The sequence below is a fragment of the Squalius cephalus genome (assembly GCF_949319135.1).
Source record: "Squalius cephalus genome assembly, chromosome: 24".
In the NCBI taxonomy this organism is placed as follows: Eukaryota; Metazoa; Chordata; class Actinopteri; order Cypriniformes; family Leuciscidae; genus Squalius; species Squalius cephalus.
The window spans coordinates 27,274,143-27,284,574 of NC_137145.1; the positions used below are offsets into that span (position 1 = coordinate 27,274,143).

Consider the following 10,432-nt stretch of genomic DNA (forward strand, 5'->3'; position numbering starts at 1 on the left):
CTATGTACTCTATTTGGTTATTAAAATATGTGCGTCAATGACAAATTTAGTGTCTAGTATCCAGTATGTAGAAAATATATTTCTTAGATAGTTTAAAATGTGTGCAAACAAAATAATTTCAGAAAATGATATGTGTACAGAACTTTTTTTTTTTTTTTCAACATATTTTTCAAGGTAAAAAGCATTTTCACAAATATTAGAATTAATACAAAAATAGTTTTATTTAATATATTTAATATTAAATATATGTTTAGGGAGTCAGACCATGTGACACTTTACAACCTAAAATACCATTACCTTATCATAAAAGTCAAATTATCTGAAAAAAGTATCTGATAATTCTGTTGCATTCTACAAAAAAAACCCACAATTGTCTTTTTTACTGACCTTGACGCAGCCGTGCGGCCGTCTTTATCACAGAAACATTGTATTCAAGTTACTGTATGCATTAATTGCACTTTTAAAGTATTATTTGAAAATTATTGTTCATGTCCAGGAGCTGAACGCACTCCAGACAGTGGAGCTGGTCGTGGACTTCGGGAGGAACAGGACGTGAGTGAAACACTCACATTAACTCGACTCAGCTCTACTCAGCTGAGGCTGTGTTCATCTATATCTGTGTGTTCAGACACCAGGAGTCTACAACAGACAGTCAGGACTGCGGAGAGGATTACTGTGTCCTGTTATTATATATGTGTGTACTGGAAGCTTCAATACCACGGTACATTCCTTGTGTGTGCAATAAAGCTCTTTCTGACTCTGGTTTTGAATGTGATGGACCCAGAAACCAGTGTCTCACCTCTCAGATGTGTCAGAACAAGCCCAGATGGCCACAGGTTCAGGGTTAGGATCTATTATCCTGCAAAATAAACACAAGCTCAGTTATTTGTTTCTCAAGTAATTAAAAGTAATTAAAAGAAAAAAGAAAATTAACTGTGTTTGGTTTTATTTCTTATACAGAATACAAAGATTTTATGAAAATTATTTCAGTGAATGGCGACTAAAACGTTGATGCTTAGAAGTAATATGGTTTACTTTTACTCCGCCTATGTGATATTATTTTCCAAAACGTTTGCTGATCTGCAGAAGAAAGAAGTCACACACATCCAGGATGAGGCATGCGTGAGTAAATCATGAGAGAATGTGTGTGTACTGAGCTTGTAGATTACACTAAAGACTAGGAAAGACTAGGATACACTCAAACACACACACACACAGTGCTCTCATTCCCTCCCGCTCTCGACTACATGTACACTACACATACTGTACGCTAACGTATGTGTGAAAGCTAAATATACTTCAGGTTTCAGGGGTTTCTGGGGCTTCTTTCAACTTCTGGGTTTAAATGCAGAAGGTTTGTGAAACGAGATAAAACCACTGCAGACTTTCTCACAGATGACAAAACTGGATTGTTTCACACAATTTGCTCATATTTTGATGACACTTCTCTGAAGAAACACACTGATGATCATGAACAGAATGTTTTAGATAAGACAAACATTTGACCTTGTTCACCGCACCCGAACAAAATCTCTCGACTAAGAATCAAGGTGAAGTCAGTTTAAAGGATCTTTCACGCCAAATGAAAAAGCAAAGCGAGCGGCAGACGAACGGTCCTGTCACACTCATTTGAAGAGCAAATAAACATGAGGCCGAAGGAAAAGCTGAATCAGGGCAGCACAACAGAGCACAAACACACACGCCAGATCCAGTTTGATTCACGACAACGGCAGAGATTTCACAGGACACAACTTTGGATCAACACGCAAAACTTTCACACACTTTCCTAATATTGTAATATTATCCTTATATTGTAATCATTACAAGCACATTTTGTAATTGCTGCTGAACACTTTCACTGCGTTAGCTTAACTGAACTGAACACATGATGTTACCTGAGCACATCAATCATATTTTATTAGCTGTGCATTACTTTGACACACTCATCTCTGACTAACGACAGAAAACTTGGAAACAAGCATTTTCTGTAAAGCTGTTTTGAAACAATATGTATTGTGAAAAGCGTTATACAAATTAACTTGATCTGAACTACATCTTTCAGGGGCGCTGAAAACACTCACAATTCTACTCTCAGAGTGCTCTCTTATCTTAAATTTCTTATCTTAAATTGATCACACTTAATTTACAAATTTTGGCAGCCCTTGCTATTTTATAAAGGAAAATAATACAAAGAGAATAAATGAGAGATGTAAATGTTTAACTGTGGCACAACTTTGACTGATTCTGGTAAATGTAAATATGAACGGATTAGAAATAATTAGAAAGCAGTATTAAGGGGGATAAATTGTGTGGGCAAAAGAGCAAACGTGTCAATGTTTAAGGAATATGTTTAAGAATATTTATCTCACTAATCAGGTTACATGTACATATATAAGTATATACTGTAAATACATGTGTGTACATGTATAACATTGCACATTCTTGTTCCTTATACTGAGTTTAAGAAGTGTAATGATCAAGGTCATTCAAAGTTCCACCTTTAGAGTCCTAAATTATAATAGGAAGGGTTTAAGTCTCAGTTCTGGATGTTTTAGCTGGTACACAAGCAAGAGTAGAGCATACTGAAGCTTTTAATGAGGGAAAGAAAGTGCCATTTTTACAAGTCCTCATTCTGAGTTTGAGATTCGCTGTTACAGAGCTAATACAGATGTAATATAAGCATAAAAATAACAAACATGAACAGTATTTTACAGTAATTATGTTTATGATTGACATACAAGAGCTTATGCTTGTCAACAAGGTCAAAAACGGTGGTTTTCCACATTCTTCAAAATATCTTCTTTTGTGGTCCACAGAAGACAGTAAATCATACGGGTCTGGAACAGGTTCAGCTTTATGAGGGTGAGTAAATTACACATTTCCCTATACAAAGAAACTGTGCCTAGAAGTGTTAATTATTATCCAATAGATCATGTGTTTTCTGTTCAATGAGCTCAGGCCATCCTGAGCCGAGATATTCTAGAGCTGCACCATTCACTGTATTTTAATAGCTATTAAAAATAATGACTTCATTAAGATTTCATTAAGATAATGATTTCAGCTTCTCTCGATTAATTAAAAATAACTGTCGTGATATTGGCCCGCTGGTTATTTGTCCTGAAAATGGTTTGTAAAATGTCATTTATTGCATTAGTAAGTAAGTAAAGCTTTATTTAGTGTTTACAGAGTGCTTTACAGAAGAGAAATTCACAGACAAAATCGTACATACACACATAGGAATAAGATGATAAAATAAAATACAAATAAAAATCAAAATATGCATGTGCACATTTACAGAAAAGAAAAACATATGTCTTATTAACTAATATATAAAATATAATGCATGTTAGAGCATCGGTACCAAGCCTCCACTAGCTTTCCTGCTTAGGGTTTCCAAATGTTAAATTAAATCCCCCAAACAGAGCTTTTCTCTTAAAAATATATGTTTTCTGTCCAGTGTTTTACTTAATCTTCCCAACATGGCAACCAAGTGCACTTTGGCTGCAAAAAAGTGCTGATGAACTGAACACACATACAAGCATGTGTGTTGAAGTTTAGCGATGTGCATTGTGAAATTCTGCTGGAAGTAAAGTGTGACAGCCATTCTGTGTTCCTACAGCGATCGAGCGCAGGAGAGACCAATCTCTAACTATTAACCAATCTCATTTAAGCCTGGCCAGTTTAAACATTTGAGAGAAATTTTTAAAACATTAGAAATTTGTGTGTGTGTGTGTGTGTGTGTGTGTGTGTGTGTGTGTGTGTGTGTGTGTGTGTGTGTGTGTGTGTGTGTGTGTGTGTGTGTGTGTGTGTGTGTGTGTGTGTGTGTGTGTGTGTGTGTGCACTCATCTGAAGCGTCTCAGACAGCGTGCAAATATTGAGTTCACTTTCGAGGCTTGCGCTTAAACCAACAAATTCACACAAAAATGATGTCAACATGCCCGTCTTGGAGAGTATCCTAGTCAAACATAGTCAGTGGAGAAAGACAACGCATGTGCACAGTATCAGTGTATTATGTCTTAAAGTGACAGCAGCCTAATATTCCTGCTGTGTTTTTAATGTTAATCAAACAACAGAAGACAAGGAAAGCACTCACTGCTTTTGATTTAATGGCTTTGTCACTTTAACGAGGATTAATCTTTAATTTATAGTCAAATATGCAATGTTATTTTACACTTGATTACTTTATTCAATTTCTGATCCTGAAAACTAATGTTAGACCTCCCTGAAAAACATGAAGCACTGTTTATTTTATTTGTATCTTTGCACTATTGTGTTTATTTGTGCTGTTGCTTGTAGTTTTAGAGAAGGCTTATAATATGAGTCTTTCTCGACTTGTTTTTCTGTATGTAGAATGTCTTTGTATGTTATTTTATTGTTTTGATTGGTGTTGTTTTTTTACAGTGTGTGTACAGCACAATGGTCTGCGACAGTTGTATTATTGTGCTTTATAAATAAATACACTAAACTATCCAAAAGAAATGCTGAAAACCCTGCCAGTGATCTGAGACATAAACAGAGAGAACTGCCATAATCCTGGGACATCTGTCACTGACACCACCTGTCTGACAACACACACAACACCACATGACACACACACACGGCTCAGCAGCAGACTGGACAGACCTCACACACACACACACACACACACACACACACAGCAGGGGCAATTCAATTCACCACAAAACAAACAAGTGTCAAACACCAGCGCTGCAGTGTTAACGCCTTCAGTGTTAATTCATTATAAAAAGCAGATATTAAACTTTGTTAATATCTGACGGATCAAAGTCAAATCAACACAACAGTTTTAAAGCCAGTGTCATGTGACTGACAGCATATATCTGTACTAGCATGACGAAAGTGCGATATCTGTTCACATGCATTAGTATGGCAGTCAGTCATGACATGAGGTCAGTCAGGTGCAGTCTGACGTCTCACTTCAGTTAACGACTCTTCCTGCAGAAACGGTGTGTCAGACACAACACATGCATGGTGTTAGAGGTGATGAACAGCAAGGAATGTATATTCTTACCTGCTCTAAAAGAGGTCGAAGTGAAAGCGGAGGCTGCGAGCTGATATGCTGGCTATCTATCACACACATGGAAACACTGAATGAGGAGAGCTAACATTAGCATACATGCTAAAAGCACCCGCAGCAAACATCATCATCCTTCAGATAACGAAATTAGCTCATTCTGGTCTTTTGCGGGCCTCTAAGATTCTCCATTAACGATGTATTACAATCATCTGTGTAAATGTTGTCTGAATTTACTCCAGCTTAAGCTTTAAAAGTAAAAACGCTAGTCGAGGAGGGGAGGCGTCAGCCGTGACGTCACGCAGAGGAGGAGGAGCTACGGTGACGTTGTCCAATCAACGGCCGCGTTCAAACTCTGACGGGCGTTTTTCAACCGCTTAACCTGGATTTATAGTTTTTAGTTTACTAACCTGGCCGAGTTTATACTTCCCCATTCCAAGCCCTTAAAAAACAGATATGAAATCAGTTATGTGCGACTTATGGTTTATGAAAGCCAAAAAGATAACTTATTGGTTTGGAGTTGGGACGTTCAGACTGTCTGTAATAAACACGTGTTCTTCTGCTCTGCAGTTGCACACTTCTTGTCATCAATAGCCTAGATATCCAACATAAAATCGGTCAACACTGAGTTTTGTCTAAAGTCCAAATCCAAGAGGAAGAGCAGGAGACAAAGTGGTGGTAAAAATTCGCAGAGTTTATTGAATAGTCTTTCAAATTCAACAGGTTTTTATGTCAAAGCAAGGCAATGGAAAAGTACTGCCTCACTTCTTCCTGAGAGTGCGGTCCAGCTGGACCAGACCATGAAGAGTTGCTGTTTTCAAGCTAAACAAATACAGTGGAGCTGTTGCACAACCATGCAGTGTTTGTCTTTTTTTACTGTCTATGGTTTGTCCTGATGTAGGTGGTTGACCAAGACTGTCCTGCTTGGTTGACTGTAAGTAGGCCAGTGGTCAGCAAGCAGTGTTGTGGGACAAGCATTGTTTTCGCTTGTGTACTTCTAAATTTAGCACTTAAAGGAACAATGAATGATTCTTTCTAACCATATAACATGATCACTTTGTCATTCTTTTGCCCCTTTTGTTGAAAATACAACTGACAATTTTGATTATGTTAGTTATAGGTAAGTTTTATGATTAATCAATGTCATTTGAAGTTTTGATAACAAAAGAAAAAAACATTCAAATGGGTGAAATGTGAATCACAGTTTATGTCACCGTCACGTTATATGTGGGTTTTAGCTCTCTCAGTTTGTATGTTAGCCGACTCTTTGCTGTTTAGTCCCTGTTTCCTTCGTTCCCATAATTGCTAGCTTGTTTAATTATCCTCACCTGTGTGTTGTTTAGTTCCTTGTTTATTTTTGTGTTTAATGCCCTCAGTTACCTAAGTTCATTGTTGAGTATTGTCTTTACGTTTGGATGTAAAGCTGTTATGTTTCTTTTCTCCTTTGGATTATTATCTTTTTGATTCTTATTAATACAAGAAAAGAGATGCATCCAGATCCTCTTCTCCTCAATTCAAGAGACAAAATAACTGTGGTTCATAACATTTTCTTAATCTTCACAGAACAGTGAAAACTGTACAGTGATTCATTTTACATGCACATATGTCAAAATGTGGATCTGTACACATATCAAAAGCGTGTGTGATTTGCAAAACAAAAACATTCAGAGATATGAAAATAAAGGGGGGAGGGCATAACCATTAGCAGTGTGTACAATAGCAGTGATCATTACAACGGCTCTTTCAATGTTACTTTGAAAACAAAGTCAGACTCCAAAAAATCCACACAGTAACAAGTGTGTCATTGCAGTCAGGAACATAAATTGTAGACAAAATTGTACGTGCACTTTCAATAACTGCTAAAACAGAATTATTGTAAGAAAAGTCAAGGGCCAAGTGTCCAGTTAAGGGAACGCTAATCAAGGACTCTGACAAATGGTTACTTCAACCAACTTTTAAAGCCAAACTGGTTTATAATAAATGAACATGATAATGCTTTTTTTGGAGTTGTTTAAGAATCCTCTGGTAAAATATGAAGAGACATCATGGTCAAATATTACTCATAGATTAATTGATTTTGTTAACAGTGTTACTTTTACTCTGTATATTGGGACTGTATCTGATGATGAGGCGTGCTGGTGAAGTACTGGAGTAACGACGGCGCAGCCACAATAGCACCTCAGTGCAAGAATGTTTATTTACCGTGTCCGTGACAGTCCCAAATGTGCACAAATATATTAACAAACAAAAAAATTGAAATATGGGAGTAAGTACACATGATATTTACATATACAGCTCTTGGCTGAATTTCCTTCTATAAGAAGAATCACCACAACACTCCAAAATAGCACTTGCAAACCAGCATCCTAAGCTGGTCCCAGTGTGCGAACCCATTAATGCTGCTGGTGCACAGAGATACTGGATTATTCAGCAGATGGTGTTGCCAGTCAGCGTCATGACTCACGAGTGTGTTCTCTGGTGTAGCAGTGAGGACAAACAGATTCTTGAGTCATGGTGAGTGAATGCAGTGCGTGAGCAGCATTATGTGATGACACACCTGTATAACCAGGTCACTACAACACCTCACTGTTGTAAAAGCACCTCAAAAGTTGTATCCGCCCAACTGGGCTCTTTCTTGCAAGAAAATGACATCTAAAGTTTCAGTCTGGATTCAGGCCGCACCATAGCACTGAAACTGCGCTCGTTAAAATCACAAATGATTTACTTTTAGCTTCTGACCAAGGCTGTATCTCAATATTAGTTTTACTTGATCTTAGTGCTGCGTTCGATACTATAGATCACGCAATACTCTTAGATCGACTACAAAATTATACTGGTGTTCAAGGACAAGCATTAAGCTGGTTCAGATCATACCTATCTGACCGATACCATTATGTCTAATGGAGAAAAATCGATCATAACTCCAGTAAACTATGGAGTGCCGCAAGGATCTGTCTTAGGCCCTCTGTTATTCTCAATATATATGCTGCCACTTGGAAATATTATAAGGAAACATGGAATTAGTTTCCATTGTTATGCTGATGACACTCAAATCTATATTTCATCACGGCCGGATGAAAACGCTAAATTATCCAAATTGACAGAGTGTGTTAAAGATATAAAAGATTGGATGACGCGCAATTTTCTTTTATTAAATCCAGACAAGACAGAGGTACTAATCATCGGTTCAAAAAACCACCCACAAAACCTCTCACAATACAACTTTAACATAGTAGGATGTCCTGTTACTTCATCCTCTACAGTAAAAGACCTGGGTGTTATATTAGACTGCAACCTGTCTTTTGAAAATCATATTTCATATGTTACAAGAACAGCCTTTTTCCACCTTAGAAACATTGCTAAGCTACGTAACATGCTACCAGTTTCTGACGCAGAAAAGTTAGTTCATGCATTCATGACCTCGAGACTAGATTACTGTAATGCTTTATTAGCTGGTTGTCCTGCATCCTCAATAAACAAGCTACAGTTAGTCCAAAATGCCGCCGCTAGAGTTCTAACTAGATCAAGAAAATATGATCATATAACACCGATTTTATCATCACTGCATTGGTTACCTATAAAGTCCCGTATTAATTACAAGGTATTGCTACTGACTTATAAAGCCCTAAACGGCTTAGCTCCAGTCTATTTAACCGATCTTCTATCGCCCTATAATCCATCGCGCTCTTTAAGATCACTAAATTCGAGGCTTTTGGTCATACCTAGGATATCCAGATCCACCAAAGGAGGGAGAGCATTTTCACATTTAGCTCCAAAACTCTGGAATAGTCTTCCGGATACTGTTCGTTGCTCAGACTCGCTCTCCCAGTTTAAAACTAGATTAAAGACGCATCTCTTCAGCCAGGCATTCATATAATACTGTTAATCTTACAGTTAAATCCGACCTCTAGTTCATAAACGCCAGAGGAGAACTGGCCCCCGACTGAGCCTGGGTTCTCCCAAGGTTTTTTTTTTTCTCCATTAGGTCACTTGATGGAGTTTTAGGTTCTTTACCACTGTTGCCTTTGGCTTGCTCAGTTGGGAATATTTGGGGATATTTAATTTAATTAACCAATCAACAATACTATTGATCAGCATTACCAAACGTGGACGTTTTCCACTAGAAACAAACATTGATGTATTATTTTAATTTAATACTGTGAAGCTGCTTTGATACAATCTGTATTGTGAAAAGCGCTATATAAATAAACTTGACTTGACTTGACTCACTCTAAACCTCTTATCAATACATGAAAAAATGACATCAAGAGTTCAAAAATCTCTCCACTGAAACAACAAGTTGTGGTATGTCTTCACAATCATTAATCTCTCTAAACATAATCAAATAAATGCCAGCCTTTGGGAAAAGAGTGTAAAATATTCTCCAGGATCCACAGCATAAAGTTTCACCTTATGTTTTTACTGTGAAATACTGTTAAATGCACTATTTTTGGAAGTAAAAACAACAAAAAAATCTAATCATTTATAGTGGAAAGCCATAAAATGACATTCAGAATTCCCTGTGTGGCACTTCACATTTGATGGTTTTTAATTTTATGCTTCTTAGTTTTTCTTCTTTTGGTTATGTGTTATGTACATTATGATTTTATGTTACATCTTATGTTATGTTGTTAAACTACTGTTTATTGCATTATTTTAATGTCATATGTGTTAGCATGATGGTGTTTGTGTGTAGGTTTTGTATTTTGAGTCAGCTTCCAAATGTTTATCTCAGCTTAAAAGCTACTTGAGATGAACTTGACTCATCATGTGTCTTTCTCTTTACCACCAGTGTTATTAAACATTATATGAATGTCAGATTGTCATGATCTGTTGTTGGAAAAACACACATTATCACTCTCCTAGTGGTAATTAGGAGTGTTTGAAGGGTAACAGGAGGAATGTACAGTGTCTTCAGTGTTTAACAGCACTATCCTAAACCTTGTCTAACAATCTGTTATATAGATGTTAACAACACATTTGTAATCACTTAAATAATCATTAGGGTGACTTGAGATGTTAATTGCTCCCAATCCACATATTAAGGACTGTTGGGGGGGGGGACCAATCCCAAAACCTGCGTACCACCAACCATCCAGACAGGTGACCATAAAAAAAATATAATCAATTACTATTTTAAAATTTACATTTCTTTAGTTTATTATAGGATAATTTAGTTATTTTAATAAATAAAAAATAAAAAACTCATTAAACGCCGCAAGTTGATTCAAGACAATGAAAGAATTATGACTCAGAGTCATTTGGCTAATCGATTCAGAACAATAACTTCTAGTTGTAGAGAAACATTCAAACGAATGTGTGAATCGTTCGCCTGATTCATTCAAAATAATCTGTTCAAACGCGCGAATCGCAGCGCGTTCTGGTTTTCCCGCCCACAAG

General features: G+C 36.9%; 1 protein-coding gene across 6 annotated transcripts in view; it reads right to left on the reverse strand.

The window, feature by feature from the left end:
* Positions 1-5,376, reverse strand: part of ppip5k2 (diphosphoinositol pentakisphosphate kinase 2) — a 50,009-nt gene extending 44,633 nt beyond the window's left edge. For 3 of the 6 annotated variants that reach the window (XM_079862230.1, XM_079862229.1, XM_079862228.1), the window contains exons 1-2: positions 5,030-5,342; positions 800-859 (exon numbers count right to left, since the gene is read on the reverse strand). The gene's annotated coding sequence lies outside the window, so the exon portion shown is untranslated. Of the gene's footprint in view, positions 1-799; positions 860-5,029 lie in introns of all 6 variants that reach the window. The other 3 variants (XM_079862227.1, XM_079862231.1, XM_079862226.1) reach the window with 2 other exon arrangements.
* Positions 5,377-10,432: the final 5,056 nt, after the last annotated feature.